Source organism: Heliangelus exortis, chromosome 5 (genome assembly GCF_036169615.1).
Source record: "Heliangelus exortis chromosome 5, bHelExo1.hap1, whole genome shotgun sequence".
NCBI classification, from domain to species: Eukaryota; Metazoa; Chordata; class Aves; order Apodiformes; family Trochilidae; genus Heliangelus; species Heliangelus exortis.
The window spans coordinates 28942580-28965290 of record NC_092426.1 but is presented as its reverse complement, the minus strand read 5'-3'; the positions used below and the strand labels follow the sequence as shown (position 1 = coordinate 28965290).

The 22711-nt window shown below is 36.2% G+C and overlaps 1 long non-coding RNA gene across 1 annotated transcript; it reads right to left on the bottom strand.

Annotated features, from left to right (window-relative positions):
• Positions 1-3506: 3506 nt before the first annotated feature.
• Positions 3507-8699, bottom strand: LOC139796710 (uncharacterized). Its single transcript, XR_011726112.1, has 3 exons — positions 8629-8699; positions 7296-7856; positions 3507-3898 (listed from the first exon to the last, which is right to left on the bottom strand). It is a non-coding gene; the product is annotated as an uncharacterized lncRNA (long non-coding RNA).
• Between the last annotated feature and the right edge of the window lie 14012 nt (positions 8700-22711).

Genomic DNA, 22711 nt, shown 5'->3' with positions numbered 1-22711 from the left:
ATAAATTAGCTTTCATTGACACCATATTGTCTAAGTGAAAGAAATTTTGGATAGCTATTGTATTTGCTTCCTTTTTTGACTTTTTAAAATTTCATTTTTAATAAAAACTTTTAATAAGTTAGGAAAACAAAATACAGAAAATATTCCTGTTATGCAACTTATGTCTCTTAAGACTCGATTCTCTGTAAGGGGAAGTAGAAGAAAGCAGTCAGGCCAAAAATTCCTAAAATAAAAAGGACAGTTGAGGAAGAGAAAAATTATTAAATGATACACTTCTGTTAATATCCCAATGCTAATTTTAAAAATTAGAGTTCCTTGAGTGAGTATATCACCGCCTCTAACTTTTATGATCAATAGCTGTGATAAATATTCACAGGGTGTGCTCTGAAATGCTCACTTTGATTTTGCTGTTCTTTTCACTGAGCTAATTTCAATTATATTACTTCTTCATTCATACTTTAATGCTCCAAACATTTTCTGTTCATTTTCCTTTCGATAAAGTAAATGTTTTGCTTGTGTACCAGTAAAAATATTTTTAAGACTGGAAAAGCATTTTTTTTTGAGCTGAAGTTTTTCATACATACGCAGAATAAAAAACAAAAATAAAATAAATACAAAACCAAAAAAAGATCAACCAACCAAACAAAAAAACCTAAACATACAAAGCCAAACTGCTTACAGCCTGTAGACCAAATCCAAAAGACATTTTCTTTTCAGCTGGTATCTTTTATGTGGATGTCCTTAGTATTCTGTGCAACAATGCAGAAGCAAGTACTTATGATAATAAAGCCTTCTCAAGATAATAAAAAATACACTGCAATAATACATAGTATGATACACAGATAATCACACTGTGTTCTTTAAGAGGTTAAGGCATTTTAAAAGAAGTAAATTGAAAACTTCATGGATTTCTCTATATTTTTCAGAACACATTTGACTTCAAAATACTCCATGATTTGTGATTTTGTTCTCAGGTGTGAATAGTAAGAACTCTGAGTCAGGGAATTATAGCTAGAATGAGTGTCTATCATAACAAAAAGCTAAATTAAAGAATGGAAACCTTTTAGGAGATAATTACATAGGGCCTTTCATCCGTGTTCATTTGAAGGGGATCCCTATGGCCTCAGAACACGAAGTTGAATAGGACCAGGTATGAATAAGGAGAGCACTTGCTATGGCAATTACATCTGCATGCTCTGTAGGCATGTGGGCTGCTCTTCCAGATTTCCTGGTGTTTTTCCTATGCTTATCTGCATGGTGCATTGAGGAGGCTTTTGGCAGCTGGTTCCTAGCTCTCCTGTTCCTAAACTCAGCCCTGCACAATAGCCCCCAATAGAGAAGCACATCACTATCAGAATGCCATTACCTTTCAGCCCAGTAATTTCCAGAGTGCTTGTTAGGAGCCTTCCAGATCTGCAGCCTGGCAGCAGCCCGAGCCCAGTACTGGAAATGGAGTTGTGGAGTCAGTGAATGGGGAGCCCTCTGCTCTGTTCCCTGAAAACTGCAGAGTGGGAGGCAGGGAGCAGAGCTGGCAATGCAACTGGTGCCTCTCTGCCTGCCAGATGTCTTCTGTCTCATCAGCATCCAGACACCTACACCAGATAGTGTCTGGACCCTGAGGAAGATGCTGACTGAGTGCTGGAGAGTGGTGATCAGCGGAGAGACAGCTTCCAGATGAAAGATTCCGTGCCCACACACATAAATCTGTGCTGGTTTCACCCTTTAGCTGCTGAAGAAGACAACTGACATTTCTGACAGCCAGCAAGTCTACTGTTGGCTATTGTCTGACAGAATCATTCAGGAGGTGGTATTCACCAGTCTGACAGCTCTTGCACGTCATGTCTGTGAGGGGCAAATACAGAAGGGCTCATCCCTTGTGTATTCTCCCCCTAGAAATATCTGGGCTATGTACATGATGCTGCCCATAGTATCTGTTCTTCGTTCTCAAATCTTCACCAATCAGCATCCGGAAGAGGATGAACCACTTACTCAAAACCTAACAACTCACCAAGACAGGAACTCAAATATTGTTTGTTATAGTTCTGACAGGTCTCTTGGAGAGCAACTCATCCTGACAACCTGAAGCAAAGTTAGTGATTAAGTGTAAGAACAGGTATGTTCTCTTAACCTAAAATTCTTGAAGTAATTTCTATAAATGGTACTGATAACGATGCCAGTGCTTTTGGATAATCACTAGAAAAAGGGAAGAAAAATCCTCAAAACTATTTATTTTTTTGTAGTTTCTGTTTACAGGACTTTGCAGACAGGACATAGTGACAAAGGACAATAATAATAATTTCTTAAAAATGTACTGTTACTTCGCAGTGTGCGCAAAATATTTAAAGGATCGGTAGAGCAAAAAGTGTGAAGATTTCAAGGTAGTTACTTGTCTTTACGTGAAAAATCAACATGAGAAACACATTACATTGACTGGCACTTAAAACTGCTCCCCAAAGTATCTTTCTCATAATGTCATTGCCAGAAAACAAATATTTAAAATAGAAACAGAGCAGTCGTGTTTTTAACACTTGGGAACTGATGTTTTGTATTATGACAATTCATCTGGGAAGAAAAATTGTATGTAGATAATATATATTACATACTGTGATTTTTATGTTAACAAGGATAACAAAATTATGTTTAAAATGATGCTTCTGCTAACTAAGATGCCACATTACCAGCATCTGATTCTAATGTGAGGAATAATTAATTCCATTAGGATCCAATTTTGTGAACTGGGCTGAGAAAATACTTGTTGACTTTTCATTGTATATGAAAGCCCTTCTCAAATGATAAAAACATGACTTGCTTAATGTGCAAAAAAAGAGTTCTAAAACATGTGTTTTGCTTTGCTTCAGAAATGTAGAAGCCTGAAAATAAAATACAATTTCTTGAAAAACAGTGTTTACAATAAAGAACAAAGACTTCCATGAGCAAATGAAGAATGAGACAGGAACTCAGTTTCACAGTTTTCAGTGTAAGGCAAGTCTAAAACCAGAATATTTTATGTGATTTTTAAATCACAGAACAAAAAGCTAAACTCAGATAAATGAAGAGTATTTTAAATAAGATCTAGGGTTTTTTAAATGTCATAGTAGGCTAATGCATCTGGCACAAAAGCAATGTCTTTGAAAACATTTCTTCCATTGCCTTAGATGATGATAGAGGATTATAGAGGTGCATTTTTATTTCCAGTGAGAAAGCTTAGATGCTTGTCTGTTAGATAGCTGAAGATTCAGGTTTGTTGAGCAAACATCATGTTTATGCTAGCTGCTCCTCTAGAGAAGAAGGAAAGGCAAAGAAATGTAAGCAAAAGAGGAAAAGGAAAGTTCTGTTTTTTCTTTTCTTAGTCTAAAACTGCTAATCTGTTGTGTCTGTCCTAGCAGACACAGGTGCCAGAATAATGAGCTCTGCACAAGCTTCATGCTGACTTTCTTGCCAGCATGGATGTCTGAAAGGGGGGCTGTACTCACAGCAGAGGGGCTTTGAGTGTTCTGCTCTGAGGCATCACATGTCTGACTTTCTACTCTGGAATTTTTTGGTTGTTATACATTTTTTGAGACTTTTGTGCTAGCCAGAGTTGCTTCTGCATGTTAAATCCCTCTCTGTATGGCAGGAGTTCCACTGTGGGCTACCAGTGTAGAGAAGACAGAGAGAGATTGCTGAAGTATCACTTTCAACCTGTCCCCAACACACTGTGGGACTTTTTCTGAAAAATACAGGTGAATTGGGAATTTGCTGCTGAGTTTGGAGATAGTTACTTATAGACTGAATAAAAGCCTGTTCATCCCCATCAGCTGTTAGATACCTGAAACATGGATGTTGTCCCAGCAAGGAGAGGATTGGTTTTCATCCTGCTCCTGTGTGGCTTATTTGGAGCATGTAAACATAGCTGGGACTGAAATGGAAAGAGAGAGAAGTGTGATGAGGAGGTCATGAGGTTTTGTGCATCCTTCTGCAGAAATCAGGTATTATCTGATACCTGGAGGCTACTAGCAGCAGGGGAAGGGACTGATGAGCACATTCAAGCCTTTGGTAGCATGGCAGAGTAAGACAGAGCTATTGAGGAAAACATAAAAATTACCACTGATTTAAACTAAAACAAATTTCCTCTTAATGCTGCAAAGTAACTATGCATGGGCAGGTTTTTGCAGAAATAAACTAAGCAGCCTCTTCACCACTCTGCCAAACCAGGTGTTTATAGAATGGCCAGGGTGGAGAGGCTGTTCACAGCAATTGTCTCTGCTTCAGCAACAGGAATCACAATTCCTCACACTCACTCTGCTATGGGGCTATAATTATCACGCAGTACTTGATGACTAATTTGAAGCCAAGCACTCTTAGAGGCTGCCCAAGTAACATTTTAAGTATATTTTTAGAATATGTGGCTTTTTGGTTGGAAACCAAATTAATGAAACTCTGGTAGCTCCTGCTACCCGTGTCTGATACATGCTCTGGATAAAGATGCAGTGACATTTCATTCCAGCTGAAGTTTATGAAAAATGCTTTACCCTGGCTATATAGGCTGCAGCTCCTATAATCAGTAAGGGCACTTTGCATTTCAGTCATATATTATTCTGAAGTATCCAGAGGCATGTTGCTAATAAATCTCTGCCTAGAGCATCTGTGAGAATAAATAGTATGGTTCTTTCCTGAAGAGCTTTGATTAAGGCATAAAGATACAAAATGGCAAAAGAAATTAGAATTCTTTGAGTCAACCAGTAAACAATCGGGGGTTTTCTGTGCACTGCTTAAAACGTATTTTCCTTCCCAAATCCAACTAAAGTCAAAATAACAGGCTGTAACTGAAAAATGAAGAATTTATGGTATACAACACAGCATAGCAGGTCACAAATATCCTCCCACAGTTTGTAAAAGCACAGTATAATACTTTCCTGTGGCAGAGGCAGGACCTTTATTTTCCCAGAATATAGCTTCTTTCCCCAGGGGATATCTGAGAGTTTGATATTCCTCTCTGAATACAAAGGACCCAAGGTTCTTGCTGAACACAGGCTGCAGGCTTGCAGCCTTCAGCACTTTACACTCCACTGGGAGCAAAACTGTGAATCTCATATTCCTTGAAAGAGTTTGCTCTTCTGTGACCCAGAAGCAGGCTTTCTGTGGTCAGAAGGAATTTATATCCAGATTCTGAAGCCCTGCCAAGAGGCCTTTTTGGACTATAGAAATAGCTTTTTCTGCTTTAGCTTTTCTAGGTGCTTTGACATAATTTGATGGATTCACAGCTTCTGGGGCCATTCTTTTAGGGAAAAGTCCAGTCATCTTGATTCAGTCTCTAACACAAAGGCTTAAGGGTAAAGCACTGTAAGTAAAAAATAAACACAAATCTTTTTGATAAATTAGAAGAAAATAGGAGAAGATAATTTTTGGAAGATGGTTCCACTGATAGCTATTTGCAGGTCCTGGATGAGAACTCAAGTGAAATAAGAAAACTCAGAATGAGAAAATATAAAGTTTATAAATTATTTCAAAATCGGTGGTATACAAAACTGGAAAACTATGATCAATTTGAAAAGGAAATTAGATTTTTTTTTTTTAATTCCATTTTAATGGTGTAATACAGATGTGTTAGGCTGAACAGACAGTAAATTTTCTTTCCTAGTAACCTGAAATAATTCTATAGAGGCACATACTATCATGCAGGATTAGCTTGCTTAGTTTCAAGATAATCATATTACATTTCCTTTCAATCAAATTAAAATATTTTTTGTACGCCACTTCTTATGAAGGTCAGGGTTTGGATCATAAATGATTGGAAAGAATTTTCCTGAGTTACTTGTGCTGTGACTCTTCAAATGCCATAAAGCACCGGAGAGCTCAACACAGTGGCACACAGCTCTTTATTTTACCTAGGTATGCTCTGAAGGAGCTTATGAGCCAGCTAAAGGCAGCAGAATGGCACACTACAAACTGGAAGCAGAGATATTTGTGCATACCATACATATAGATAGGCACTATAGAATATATTTTTATATATAGTGTGAATATATGTGTATATAAATAAATAGGCAAATCCAAAGATGGAAATACGACAGACTGCCTAGAAAATTGAAATAAATTAAATTTAAATCCAGGCATGTTCAAATGAATAGAAATACTTCAGGAGGGTCAGGGATTTCACCATAATAGTTCCCAAACAGGACTGGAAGATACCACATATATAATCTGATTTGTGTTCCTACAATGATAGCCAGACAGCAAAGCTTTGATTCAGAGCTCAACAGCTCATCCACAAGCCTGCTCCACAAGGCCCCATAGGCTTCCATATACCTCATCTCTACCTGCTGCTGCCTATAGGGTTGCATGGCTGCTTAACTTGGATGTAGCTGGTTGCTTGGAGCAAACAGACAGACCCACATGTTTATTCAAAAACTGTTAAAGGAAATTTGGCTTTCAGTCTTACATATTTTACTACCACACACTCATTTCATTTTTTTTCTGTGCTCTTTCCTTACCATCTGCTTTTGAATACATTTGGGAAATACAGAAACTGAGAAATTGAGTGGCTTGTAATACAAAGCTTAGCTTTTAAGCTTTCAACTTAATTACCTTTCCATTGCCTCCTATATCTGCAAATGTGTAAGACAGAAAGTATGATTTATATAAACTAACCACTGTATTTATTTAAGTCCAGTTAATTTCAAGGTAAGTGGAACAGTTAGATGTGAAGTAGGCAAGCAGGTAAGTACTGAGTCAAAGCTAGAGGGATGCCTAGTTAGATATCTGTACACTGCAGTCTGATACCCATATCTGGAAAATCCAAGCCTCATGCTTGCAAGCTCAAAAAGCAACCCAATATATGAAAAGTTATGTGAAATCTGAAATATTTGTGTGAACCAAAGTAAAAAGTGTGTTCCTCATGACTCTTGTACGGTTATTTGATACCTGAAAACACATTAGATGGTTAAATTTTAAAAACAAGCAAGTAAGCTCTATCTGTAGGATTCAGATTTCTATAGCAGGGGAAGAGTTCATACATGGAGGATACAGGAAAATTATATTGAAATAAAACACCTTATAGCACAAGTCTTCATGCAAAGTATCTGTTCATGGAAAAGGATCTCAGCTTATAGTCATCTGATATATATCCAATTGCAGACTGAGTGTTATTACAAGCATTTTTGAATTATTAACCCTTCAAATGCTGTTATACTCAAGAAAGACATAGAGTACAATTCTGGTTTGTGAAATATTCATTTTCTCAAGACTTTCTAGACAGATTCTTGTCATTTCACAAGTATGAAAATTTTTCTTACCCACTCATTTCTCTTCCCCACCTGTCAGATTTACAAACTCCATCTGGAATCTGAAAAGAGCAAGCTGTTCATTCCTTCCATTCTGCTTTCTAATGAGGACTCTGCAGGCAGGGCTAAGCTGACAATTTGGATGATGTAGAGGGAAAGCTGCAGTCCAACTCATTCTTCCATAACTGTATTGATAGGACAAAAAAAGAACTGAAAAAGGTTGTCTTTGGCATTAAGGTAAGTATATATGACTCCACAGCCTTCCAAGATATAGATTCAGTGTACTAGGACATCACTCTTAACATTGTTATTTTTCCTGATCATAACCTCTGCAAATTAGCTTATTATGGGATCTCATTTTATCAGATACTCAAGATGCCTACAGGTAATGAAACAGCAGGTATTCCTCTATCTGTATCAAGGAGAAAATATCTCTGTACAGCTTTGATGACAACACACAGCTGCTTTAGGAGGCTAGAATGTCTTTTTTCCAGGAAAAACGTGACCTTCTTCATTTGTCCATATAGTATTGTTGGAATATTTCTTTGACTATTCAGCTGCACTGTGCGTAGAAATACTGCATTCAGTATTTAACTATGAAAAAAAAAGATTTGATTTCTGAAATCACAAACTAAATAGGAAAGAAAGGATGGCTGTCATCCTAAATGACATGCTCATAGCAGCCAGGTTTTTTTTGGAAACTGGCAAACATCAGTTACCTCCCACATATGTGACTGTAGTTCTAACATTAAAAAGCAGATATTAAAATCATATAAATATAACCAACTTTCTGAGATACAACAAGTATTAACAGTTTCACATTCATTCATTTAAAAGCATATTGGAAAAATAAATCCAATCTGCACTGACATCTGTTACTTTACTGTTTTTCAGTTAATGCATTACAGCTAGAAAGTGGATTATTTTTTTTCTGAAAAACTACTGAAAACCGTAAATAGTCTTTTACTTGTTAGAGAAACCAATAGTAAAATGGTTTAGAGTGAGATAAGAGGTAGTTAGGAGATACTCTCTTTACTGAGATTGGTGTATATTTGGGGGCAGAACAAATATAATGAACAGATGCTTGACCACAACAAAATCAATTAAAAAAAGGTATTCAGAATGAAATTCTATAGTCTGTGTTTCTGTAATGTGAACAGAGGTGATTTTACATATATAAGCACAGAGAGGCAGGTAAGAGACATAAATGGAATTTTAATAGGGTATAACTTGACTCATATCAGTAAGCAATAAGAAAAGCATTTTTCCTTGTCCTGTGCATTAATGGATGGTGAAGGAGTTCATACAACTCCATGAAATGTCACCTGTGCCCTGCTCTATACATCACAGCAGCATTTAAAGTCACCAGTGGAAACAGTGCCACCTTCTGTAAACTCATCTTCACTTTCCAAACCTGTGTCTCAGATTGGGTGTTTTCTTTAAAAAAAAAAGAAAAAAGTGAATGTCATTCGTTTTCATGGTCTGCCATAATTCCTGGATTTGTCTGTAAAAGGGAAGCTTTTTCCTCTTGAAGTTGCTGAAGATAAAAATTCCTGTTAAAAATTATTCATTTAGGGAACAAAGCTTTTCCACCTTGAGAAAATGGCAGAAAAAAAAAACCCAAACCAACCAACCAACCAACCAAAAAACTGCAGGTAAAAGTAGGGGGGAAAAAGGAATTCTTGATAGTTTTTTTTTTAGCACTGGAAAATTTTTCATCATCTATTTTTCATATTTTTCTTCTGGGAAAAACATTTATGTGTACGTATGTAGAGAAGATGGCATGCTATTAATTTTTTTAAAAAACTAGAAACCCTACAAAATATTGGATGCAGAGTTTCAATTATAGGCCAATTTTCTTGGACTATTTTGTATATAGAAGACGAAGGGCCAGAAACAGATATTTTGGAAGCTTTGGCTACAGTGATCAAGATCACTACAGAGGATCACTGCTGATCACTACAAAGTGATCAAGACCTGACTGGGCTTGGCCTGGAGAAACCTGATAAAATTAGACCTCCTCTGAGCAGGGGGTTGGGCTGGATGCCAACAGAGATGCCTTTCGACCTAAATTATTTTGTGATTTTGCTGTGAGAAATGACCAAATTACAGCAATCAGGGGAATGGGATGGAGCAGTGCTTCTCCTGCTGGGAAGGAAATGTGGAAGAACAGGTCAGTTCTGGCACCAAAGTGTCAGTGCCCATTCCAGCAGCTACCCATTTCTCATAACAAATAAAAGCTTTCATAAGCCCTGACAGAACCCAAATACGCATAAATCAGACCCAGCTTCATGAAGTTCTTGTTATTTCTTTCTAGTAAAAGTGATTAATGATAAATTATTCTAACCTGGGACTACAAAGGTACCATAATCAAACTGTGTGACAGAGAACAGAAGACTACAGAGGAGCCCTGAACATGCTACATTGCATATTTTGTCCATTTTTCCAAAAATAAATAATATCATATTTGGAGAACTCTGATGTTAGTATGCCATTTTCTGGCCTGAGATGGCCTCCACATTGTACCTTGTTTTCCAGTACATGCAACAGCAAGATTCCCAAATCAGTTTTAAGATGGAACCAGATATCCAGTTACCAGTTCTACCCTCATGTACAAAGAACAAACCCTGTTATGTGAAGTTTAACAGCACCTTTCTGCCTCTTCAGTGCTTCAGGATATCCGAGCATGTGTCTGTAACAGGTTATATTTTATTGTGATCAGCTATTGTCACATGAGGCTCAAAATATGCTTGGTTTTATTTATCCATACAAGGTTGCAGACAATAAAGGAGCAGATAAACAGATAAAAATTGCTGTCTGAAGAAAAATATTTTCCCTTCCTAAAGGAAGCTAATGCCAGATTAAATTAACAGAAGAAAAAACCTAAGGTTTCAGTTAAATAATTTTATGAAGCGTGCACTGGCCTGTAGAAATTGTATTTTGCTATTGGAGTTGGCACTGCTAGAAAGGAGAATTTCCTATCGAAAATGTTACAAAAGAAGAGAGGAAAAGGAAAGGGCAGCTATTTTTCCTTAGAAGCAGCAACCTCTATTTGTCAGCTACACACAGAGCACAAATTGGCCTCATGATCTGTTCCTCCAGGTTCTGCAGCTGCCAGAAATAAGTCATGTCAAAGAACAGACATACAATTGTTACCTGTCCAACAATCCAGTAGGAGTGACTAGAAATCAAACACTGCTTTTCATTTGATACATATTTTTGAAGAAGATTCACCATAGTTAATTACTCACAACAATGGATTTTGAACTGGTGCATAAGTGGTAAATAAATATGATGACCAACAATATGTCTTGGTTCACTAGCTTACCAGGCTGGTAACCTGCATATAGTTAAGAAAGTTAAAAGATCTTAAATGGTGAAATCCAGACTAAAATGCAAAAAAGAAACTTGTCACAGAGCAAAAACCAATCTATCAGTAAGATAGAAATGTTTATGTTAGTTTATTGGTCCTGAACCTTGCTGGATGTTTGTCTGTTTTACTTGCTTAGAAAATCCTGCTACAAAGAAATACTGCTAATAAACATCAGCTTGTCAATTATTTTAGAATATATTTGAACCATCAGAGTGAGCTCATACAACAATCTACATCTGGCACTTCTGAGGTGGGAATTTCTCAGAGGCCATTTGAGCAATTAGGGGTCATCACTTCCACCTAAAGAAGTCCTGCACACTCCTTACCTCTGTGCTGGTTGTTCTCAAGGCTCAGTTGTGTCAGAAAATGGTTCATGTGTCAAAGCAGTGAGTCAGATGCAGAATCTTATCTGACAGGAAAATGATTCCTCACTCCCTCTACCTCCTTTCCATTTTTATCTGCTCAGCTCTCTGACCCAGTTCACTGTACAAACACACATTGTGCTGGTATGAGGGACAGGAGGAATGAAGAGAGGACCATGTCTTTAGCAATAAACAAGAATGCTTTTCCAAAATCTGTGCCAGTTTTTACTTACTGAATGTACTTGTTGAACAGCCTAGGTGACTAATAAATTTGATCTAAAATTTAATTAGTGCTCATATACGTTTTTCAGGGATATTTTGGTCAAAAGTTTTAAAAATTATAAAAAACACCAAACTGGTTAAATACTATCCATATATTTAAACTAAAATGTACCATATATTTTAATATACAACTGACTGCAGAGAAATATATGTGACCTATATTTTGCCCTATTTTGCAATAGCAAGCAATTTCTTCCTACTTGGAAGCCCTACCAGGGCTTTTATTCTGTTACTTGAAAAAAATCTTTCTTTTCTATCTGACATTACCTTCTGAACCTCCTTGGAGAGTAACTGTTCTAGAGATGTCTTTCACTGATCTTTTCAAGCATTCACCCTTCTCAATGTCTGCTATCAGCACTGTTATTTAACATGAATGGCTATGCAAGTTTCAGAAGTGCTTTTTTCTGCATAACGTGTCTTAATTCAGGCAAAGTCATAACTCCTCCCCCAAACAAACAAGCCAGAAAAAAACAAAACAAAACAAAACAAAAGCAAAAAAAAGCAAAGCAACATCTGTACTGTGGAAGCTTGAATCTAGCATTACCAATCCCAAAGCTTTCTAAAGCTACTAAATCGGCTTACAAGTCAGTTTCAGTTCCAGATGGGGTTCTGTCTCTTCATTTTTTTATTTAGCTTTTATGGGGTCAGGTTCTGAAGTTTTTCACTGAAGTAATGAGAACAAGAATCATACTTATGCCGTAAAAACTGAGGTTCCAAGTTCACACAGATGCTAAATTCTATAGACTTAAAAATTCCCAGAGCCTGCTAGATAATGTAGATGTCAACATAAATCACAAAACTGTAATTTTACATACACTTTGGTATTATTATATCTGGAAAAAGAGTATAAAATTGCTGGTAACCAGCGTAATGAGTACAGAATTTCAGATACCATCTGGTCTGTAGCTTAACTGTTCTGCTTTCTCAGTAACTCTATTTACAGAGCTCCATTTATTGCAGTTAGTTATGCATTTCAGTTCAGTTTAATGTACAAAACTCCTTAAAGTTTGATGAAGTCTAGAAAAATATCAACCTTGAATGGGGAAAAGCAAACCCCAACATTTGTAAGATGAAGATCATGTGGTAGAGAAGCAGTTACTGAAAGATATGTAATAAACAAAAAATGGGTTATTAGCATTACAGAGGAAGGCTTCTTTGAACTGAGATGCTTTAAACTTTCCACAGCTCATACTCAAAGTGAAAAAGCTGAGTATGAGAAACGTGTGTTGTTTTAATATTTGTCTTTGTTTCCCACTACTTTTAATGAAAAATAAATAAAATTAATTTTTCCCCAGTCAGTCATTGGTAAGGGATGTCCCTGTCTTTATTCCAAATCACAGTCCAATACACAGTCTCCCCCTGTCCTGCTGAGTAGCAGGAGAAAATGAGCAGCTAAGTGGGAGTCTGACCCTTATCCAGGGTTAACTCACCACAGTAACCCAATTAAACATACAGATTTCAAATTTCCTAACAGTTCTGCTTCTTAACACCATCTGAATCATCACAGTTCCTTACCAAACTTTTGAAAAAATATATCATAGCATTAGAAATAAAACTCTACGTTGTTGCATGGCTTCATTAAATTTTTCTGTAGAGTTTTTATTGACTTACCAAATCTGTTGATTCATTAACTGCAATTAGAGCTAGGTATAAAGATTGATATCCTGTATTTTTCATCACTGTATCCTTCTTTAAATAATTTCTTTTATAGAGACAATGGAAAGCTAATGCTGATTGTGTATTATGGTGGGAATTCACATGTGGTATTATTGCACATACTTTTAATATATTTTTTGGTTTATTTTAGAGAAATATGTGCAGACAATACTCAGAGAGGAAACAGTGAAAGAAGTGAAAGAAGGCTTATATTCTGCTTTATTTTATGAGCACAGCCAGTTCTTGAGAAAGAATTTTTGAACATAGAATATTGAGCTGTGTTTGAGTTATAAAATAAATACATGATCTTTAATTTGGGCTTGATCACATAGGTAGGAAGTGTGGTTTGTGCATGTAAATAAAATTAGTTTCTACTGATTATTGAAATCTGGGTACTGTCCTTTAAAAAAGAAAATTGTTAAATACAACTATTTATGACCAATTAGGGAAGAACTGACTTTCATTTTCGAAAGATAAGTGAAGATGAGAAACAGCATTTACACTTCTAGAGAAAAATTATTTAACTACAAATAAAAGTAGTTGAATTTATCTTTTTTTTCTATTTAGCATAGGAAAGCATGTTGCAGAAGATAGCACTGGTGTATGCATATCTGTTGTATGGCACAGTACAAGTCACCTTGCCTCTCTACTAAAGAGTGTGCCCCATTCCATAGTGGGATAAAAAGTGTTTTAATAATTATTACTTAAAAGACCTGTTAGTTGCTGTTATTAAAAACTTACTCTTACCTTTTCTGTGAAAATTGAACCATGTATTACAGATTACAGGCCTGCAAGTAGGTGATAACAAAATTAAAGATCTGCCATGTTATTGAACAGAATTCCTGCTTATATGCATTACTTAAACAAGGCCAGAGCCATACCTACAGAAAGCAATATATCAAGAAATTTTCTTCAGCATATTGGAAAGTATACTGCATGATCTATCCTGCTTCAAAGCCTCATAGGTATGGGTGAGTTATATGCATATTTAAGTGTCCAGAGCAATTGTCTATTGCTGAACCAATAAAGTTGCTGGTGAGTAAAAGATCAAAGAAAAACCAGACACAGTGCTTAGAAATCTGCAACAGCAACTCCAGGCACTGGTTTACCTTATGCATGAATTACACTGGAGTCCACCTGCTACCAACCATGGGCTCTGGGAGGCACATCCATGCAGCCCATCACCTTTAAAGCCACAGATTCACACAAAAACTGAGTATGGGTGGAATTAGTAGTTATTGACAGGACATGAGGCTGTGAAGCTGTTGATAACATTTTACACAACTAATTACACCTGCAGTGTAGGCACAAGCTATCACACATGTGGCTGCATGAGAATCTGATGACACAGCTGGCCAGTAGCAGCTCCAGCTAATTTCAGGGTGGTGAAAGTTTCATCAAAGTTCTGAAATTCTTTGGGTCCTCCTAAAATATTTATCCCACTGTTTCTATCATCCTAACTGAATTAGTACTACTGGTTCCTACACCTTGTGAAAATGAAAGACTGAATACAGAATTCTGTATGAATTCTGGAAGTATTCAGGCATCCTTCTGTGTGCCCCAGCTGCAGCACTTTAATTTTAATTTCTGAAATAGTGCTGCCCACTTGTCTGTTAAAAGTAAAAGCAGAGGCTAATGCCAAATTGGGTGGTACCCTGATGTGAGTTGTAACTGCAGTTCCAGTAACCCATTAGGAAACAGCTCAAGGAAGTTAATTTAAAATGTAATTTAAATTTTTTTTTCCATGGGTTAGGTCTCTAAAAGAAACAATTCAATCTGTACCAATTAGTCCTGCTTATTTACTTAGAAGAATCTAATGCTTTATTTCCTACAGGTCTGATTCAGTAATGCACTGGAAATAGCCTAGAATGAGAAACATCACCCCTTTGGTGTTGACTTTCAAACAAAGTTTAAAGGTGGAAAATTTATTCTGTCAAATAAGAACCTTTCCACTGTGGGTCACTTTTCTTGGTAGCAGAGATGTGTTATTATCCGATAAAAATATTTTTAATATTTAACAATAAACTGAATGCAATGAATAGGAAACTCATATTCCACACTTATAAATGCTCAATAAATGAAAGATTTGTGGTCTCAAGCTTTAACATTAACAGCTTCTGCAATGAGGTCAAGCGAATTAATTTGTGGTCAGTTTCACTAATCACCATTAAAATTGGGGGAATAATGAATGTGTTTAAAATATGAGATGTGTATTGGAATTACTGATACTATTCTTTGGATGGAAATTAGAAAGTCTGTGTAATTCTGTTTCTGGAAAATGTCCAAAAATGACTCAGATAAATCTCTACATAAAGAAAGTCCAAGGAATGGAAAGAATGTCTGTTGTCCAAATTGCTACTTACTGCTTTGGACCAGGGAACTTTTGCTAATGCTGCAGCTTGTACAGTATCCTCAGATTCAGATCAACTATATTTTTCTGACAAAAAATAGCATAAATTTAGATCTTCCACCTGTAAATGAAGTTTAAATCTATGAAAAACTCTGTTGCAAATGTATCTGCAACTGTAACCACATTTGACATTCTTTAAACTAGATCCTTTACCCTCTTTTCTAGTTCTCTTTGCACAAAGCAGTGTTTTCTTCTGATATAAAAGAAAATAAGGTATTTATTTCCCAAGAATGTAGTTAATTGGATCAGATAAAGATCTGATCCTTAAACATGCATTAGTGAAGACTTGACAAGCACAACTCACGTTGAGGACAGCAGATTTCTGAGGTGGGACTGTTGTGGCAGGGCTACCTTCATTGCCAGCAAAATAAGATTTTGACTGCTCACTGGGGGTTTCTAGAGAATAACAATAAAAAACAGTGCTCAGAAGGTATCTAAAGCAGCATTTAAAAGTTTATATTTTTAAGCCCCCAGGCTGACATCATGCTTCTGCTTGTCCAGAGACACTGAGAGTAATTTTTTAGTTTTTCACTACAAAACATTGCAGAGTGAAAGAGAAAATTCTACTCACCTCAGAGCTGAGAAAGACTGACAGCAAAGCAAAAACCTCATGGCTATTATATCTGGCTGATTCCCAGCACATTTTCTCCACTTATACCAAAATAGAACTCCAGACACCTACATAATCACCAGTCACTCACATTTTCCTCACTGCTCCTCAGAGCCCCTAGGCATACTTATCCTTACTTTTTACTTAACAGAATGTGGTTTTCTTTTTTTTTTTTTTTGGTCGGTTTGTTTGTTTGTTTTTTCAGCTCTTGTGTAAAACATTATTAAAATGATTTTGTTAATTATTTGAAATTAAATCTCATAATTATCAAGACATCTAAGGAGATCAGAGTTTTTACAACTGCATTTTACTAAAAATTAGAGGTACATCTAGGAAACTTAACTGAATATTTAAGAACTCGCAGTATGAGATGTTCATTTCAAGGAGTAATGTTTCACAGGCCTTTTAAATAACAAAAATATATGAAGCTACAAATCTTTCTGTTGCAAATTTTTTTGAAACAGGCACAAATAGTTCTCTTAGCATTAGAGTTGAAAATAATTTTCAGAATATTCTTTCAGAGTACAGAAATACAGAATATAGAATTTCCAGGATATGAACATTCTGGAACTGAAGATTCACCATATTTTTATTCAGCCTTGGCTTAGATTTCAGTGAGTGAAACTGTGGAAAACAGGCAAGTTTTCACTTAAAGCAATTCAAGTTAATATATTACAAATATCACATGTGTTTGAGCAACCATGATGTGTCTACCAGCTTGAAAAAAAGCATTCAGGCAACTGATAAGTATTACCTGTTTCTCTTCCTTTTATCTTCTTAGTGTCTTGCTCACATGAATACAAAATGCCTTCTGAGAAACTCTAAGATTCTTGTTGGTTTAAAAAAAATTAACTGTGGAGAAGAAACAGGCAATGAGATCACATCCGTGAAGGTTTAAATTGAAACAGATGTTTAGCAACATTTGCAGCATTAGTGCTTTCATAACGTCTGAAAATAAAAAAAAAAAGAAAAAAAAAAGAAAAACACAGTTGTAGTAGTAATAATCAGATGTAGTAATTTTGCAGCTTACAATCACACTGCAGTGCCTACCCAAAGCCTGCTTAGAATTTGGTGGAATTTGTTTCTTAGTTTCTGAATTATTTAGGGCCATATATTCTCTTAGTCTTACTTAAGAATAGTAATGAAATTGAATTATTGATCTACAGAAGCTTGAATTTACATCTCAGCTCTTAAAAACAATTTTATATGCTTTTATACCTTTATATATTATACCCTACAATGCTTGTGCAAGAATTTAAAGTGGTTTGGAGGATTATGTGTTTCTTTGAACTGTAATAAATTTCACTTCAGTGACTGCAGTATTGTAAGGCATTTTCTGTTAACTGGAACAAAAAAAAATATGGTATGTTGCTGACATTTTCTGAGACACTCCTTTGCATAGAATCTGACAAAAGTGATACTCTGAAATATGATATAGGATTCTGAGAAGTTTTCACATTACTTTATTTTGGTTCATTTTATTACAACATAATTCAAGCTCCAGTCAGTTGTGTAAGCTCAAAGTTCACAACCAAGAAAGTTTTGTCAAAACCCAGAAGTTTACTAAAATGTACTCTTGGTGTGTTGTCTTAAAAAAAATCCTAAGTATGTAAGGATTAAAATCTCCACTGATGTGTTGAAGTGAGTTCATGTATATTATGTTGCCCAGAACTATATTGAAACAGCTTTTTAATATTTCCAAGGATGGAAAGGATGGATCAATCCAAGGATGGCTTTCAAGAGGTATATTTACTGTACTAGTTTTCATTTTAATATAGTAGCTGTAAAAGATACCAGATTTATTTGGTCTTTGGAGAAAGAAATTTGACTTTATTATTAATTTCTATCAACAACACATGTTTCTTCAGAGATAGACACAAATAATTTGATTGGACTAAACTGAAAAAAAAAAAAAAGAGAAAGAAAAGTATATAAAGGAGTTAATGATCTTGAAAATTATTCTTACTTTTCTTGTCTGATGAAATCACTGTGGAATCTTCTTTTATGCTCTCTTCTTTCTATAGACTTCTGGTAAATTTTTCACTTAAAATTATATGACATACCATTGAGACTATTTGTCAAGAAAAGAATATTCTTCAAAGAACCCAGTAGTTTAGTCTAATAGAAACAAAACATAAGAAGTAATTATGCTGAAAGAATGTTAATGCTGAGATGCTGAGAAAGCTATCTAACAACCTCTTTAAGCAGATGTTCTGTCACAGATTAAAAGCACTGCTTTTCTTAACTAGTTAGAATTGAAGATCTCTGTGAATATCATAAATTGTTCAGATTTCAGTGCTGCTTCTTCCCATATGAATTCACTCCAAAATTTGATATAATAAAATAAATTAATATAATTTACATAACAAAATACAATATTATACTAAATATAAAAAGTAACTTCTGAAAAATTCATCTTGTCTTTAGCCTGAACTTTCCCCCTTTTAAGCAGACTGCAAAGCGTATTCTTAGACTTCAGTGAAAATAAATAATTGTGATTACTACTTAATATTTAAATAGCAGTTTGAATGCATTAGGCCTTAGTAGCTAGACTTTCCTGATTCAATTTTTTCCTTATAAAAAGGGGATTTGGCAAACAAATTACCTACCATTCCAAACAGGAAAAATCTTATTCATGTTCAGAACAACAGCTTGGACAGTGGCCTGTATTTTGCATATGAAAAGATATACATCAGATATGGGATGGAGAGCTTGTCCAAGACTGCTGCTCCCTCATTATTAGAATGAAATCTGAGAAACTACTTCATTACATACTATTTTGTTAATCAGTTAAAGGCATTAATTCTTTCTGAAGCAATTAAATACTTGCAAATATAGCAGACAGTGTCAGTCCAGAGTCAATGTGTGATGTAGTCTCATGGTTACATGAAAGCCCAGCATTGCTTTCCCAGCAAGAACATAGCTAAAATACAGATTGATGTTATTTGAAGTTTTCCATAGTGTAAGGAAACAAAGTGAAATCATAAAATAGCATTAGAAGCACGTCCTCTTGCAGTACCCACAGTACCCATAACAATTAGTTTTCACTGAACTGCTTCACAGAATTATAAGCACATCAGCAGCATAACTATTACCCAGTCTGAGAATGGTTTCTTAATGCCAATGGCTATTTTCTGTTGCTGGGAAAAAATGACAGTGTAAGAGGAGAATTAACAGATATAGAATAGTATGTAAAATATGTAAAGTGTATGTAAAAAAGGTTTTCTCAAATACTTTCTCAAATACATTTCTCAAATACCTTGACCTTGGCTTTTTCATAGCCCACCCTTTTATCATCACATCAATTTTCAGTCCCATCACTGTCACCTATAGCAAATTATGGAGATCTCTGGATACTTGATGTTACACAAAAACCTTACAGACTTACAGTGGGTTCTGTGCAGCTTTAGAAGCCTTCTCTTTGAAACCTAGGGCCAACTCTTGTGGTAGTGATAACACAAGAACATGTACTTTCGGTGCATGATACTTGGTTTCTTTCTATCTGAAAGGAATAATTACTGAAAACAGAACTGCCAAGAAAGTATGTTTTGTAGATGTCCTTGTCCAGCTCTCAGAATGGGAGGCTTATGCTTATAAAAGAAATTTCTTGGTTACATTTGCATTTTTTTCTACTCAAATACCTGTGAAAAATTTTAAAAACATCTGTAAGCTTTTGCTTTGATTAATTATCTTTTCTTTAAGCTCCAGAAGATTAAAATGCATAGTATTAGTCAGAACAAATATCCATATTATCAGTTGGAAAAAGAACAGAGCATGAAACAGGTTTGTACCAGACAGCTAAGTTAAATAAAAAAACCATTGCTAGCAATACCTTTTCTCCTGAGAACCCAACAGTACAGACCACTAGAGCAGAATATAGTCTGACATTAGAGAGTTTAATCATGTGGACAGTAACTCTGCTGAGATATTAGGACACAGAGGGGTATGGAAAATTGACATTTTTTACCCTTAAAGGGAAGAACCTCAGCTGCTTAGCATTAGAGAGGTCAAGCTGGCTACCAAACAGGAGATCTGAGCATGTGGGACCAAGACTTGCTTGAGGGCTCAACAAAAACCCCTCAGTTTCAGTGACAAAACACCCTCTTCTAGAAAATGCATCAAAATTATCCAAAGAAGAGAAAAGACATTATGAGAAATGTTAATTCAATTTCACTATAAGGATAAGAATATTATTTCTGGTAGGTTTGGAGTTATGTACATCTCAACAAAGCCTATCATGTTGCTGAAACTGCCATAAATGCTCTGCACAGTTCTGTTGACAAGGAAAATGCATTTTGGCTTTTTACAATCAATATGAACTATTTTTCTGAGATTCATGAAAGAAGCGATATGAATGAGTTTTGATTAAACAAAAAAAAATTAAAACCAGAATTTCAAATATAGATTTGCAGGTCCCGGAGGACAAGAGACCAAACTGAAAGTTAGAAACCTCCTTTGTGTACAAAGGAGTCATTCCTGTTCCTGAGGGGTAAGGTTGAGCTCAGGCATCCCTTTAGCCTGGCTGCAGACCTGGCAGGTTTTCTATCTAGCTGGCAGCTTACTTGGTGTGGTCCCACTGTATTTAAGGCTGGAGGTGTCATCTTTACCCTTTGGGATCAGGGCTACCCTGTAATTCAAGGCCTGGCTGGCATGGTGTCCTGGTTTCAGAGAACCAGGAAAAAAATTTCTTATAGCCCTACTAACTTAGCACCTTCTAAGAATGCCCCAGGTTGTCACTTGTTGATGTGACAGCCACAATGGAGGGAGCAGCTGTGCCAGTGGGGAGGAGAGGATGGGTCAGTTGACCCAAAATGGACCAGTCGTAGTGTTCCTTCACATGGTGCTCAGTATAAAATAGCTCCTAAGAGAGCCCTCTTTTGCTTTTTGTGGTTGGTGTGCAGGTTGGATTGGATACTGTCTGTCAGCTATTGCTCCCTCTGCTCCTCCTGAATCCTGTTTTCTTACCAGAGAACATTGGTCATCAAGACAGGTTTCCTGCCTCCCTGAGGAGGACTGGATTGGCTGCTCCAAGACTTTTGCCTCCTGGGACTCTCGAGTCATGCACCCTCACCTGCTGCTGAATTGAGGTTGGGGCTTTTCTGTATGGGCAGTAATTACCAACCGAGGAATATGGATTCTGTGTTTACATATTTATATGTATTTTTCTGTAGCTCACCATCATCATAATTACTATTTTTCATTTTATTAAACCTAGTCTAGTTGTTTTTTTTTTTCAAATTTAAACTCTGTCTCACTTGTTCTCCTTTTTGTCTTCCCCTCTGATGGTAGTGGGAGGGATAAGAGAGGGCATCTGCCACCCAGTTATTGACTGCAACTGTGACATGTGGCAGGGATGGAGCCACATTGGTCATGACTTTCTGTGCCCAGAGTGACAGCACTGGTGCCACCTGTCCCTAGCTTCAGTCAAGCACCCTGACTCCATTACAACCCAGAGGCAGGTGAAGCAGCAGTATTTTTTTTTTGTTTAGCAAGGGGATTCCATGTTCCATGGGCTGGGATGTTATTTTCATGTGCATTTTATAAAGAGGAATTGTTTTTTGCATGGTGTCTTTGGTTCTGGGGAGAACGTGCTATCCAGGACAGTTTCCTGGCCTATGTGTCCTTTCTCAGCAGGTCTCTTTCTACCATAGGTTATATTCTCCCAGTAGGTACCACCTGTATGCCAGACTGGGGGCTGTGGGAGCCTTTCATGTCCAGCTTCCACAGTATGGAAACTTGCAGGGGGATTGGAGGTTTCTTCTCCACTTGCAGAAGATAGCAAGGAATGGTGTGGTGATGGAAAAGAAGGGACAGATGAGGAGAAATGCTTGTGGCCATTCCTTTTGCACCATGTGAAGTTTTCCCTGTTTTGTGTCACAGTAGCCCATGTCATTCTCTTTCCAGAGAGGAATTAGTTCTGTCTATTTGATTTTAAAATCAAGGAGAAAGACATTTTAGTAAATTACATCTAATTTCTAAAGGAACAGATTCTAAAGGAACATCTGTTTCTAAAGTTGGAAGAAGGTACTTAAATAATAGAAGAAAATCCTTGCTAACTTCATAAGTGTGTGCTAACATGTAGACTTAATCATGCATTTAATTCAGAAAAAGAATTCAAATAAATAGAAATAATGAAATAAAAGGCATTTAATTAGAGACTCAGCTCCTCTTTTCTCTATGTACTGTTTCAAAAATCTTTCATTTGGGTTATTTTGAAATAGGAGCCTGCCTCATTTTCTTTATCTGTAGAAGTAATCCAGTGTCAATACACTGAGCCCATCTACATGAAACCATCCTGACAGATCTATTGCAGAAGCAGGTCTTAATGTTAGAAATTGTTAGTGGGAAAACCAGTTGAGTATTTTTCTTAACCTGCAAAGTAGCTATCATTACACAAACAGCAAGTAACGAGTGGGAGAGGATGTAATTTAGCAGTGAAATCTGGGAGAAAGCTATTCATTATAGTTTAATTAAAAGAAAAAGTTGTTTTTGATTGCTTGGATTTTTTTGTCTACACTACATAAATAAAGTTAGGGTTTTTTGCTACAGTATTTATCATCCAACCTAAGACTGTGGAAAAGGTAATATTTTTATTAGGCTTTGGGTAAGACAAGCCCTTTTTTTTTTTTTTTTTAGGGAGAAGCTTTGCAGGGACACATAGGAGATTTATCTGTCCAGAAGTGGCTATTTTTTCCCATTTTTGTTATTTGGTTTAATAAGGTATATTCTTCTCTTTAAATTCACACTCTTGAAAGG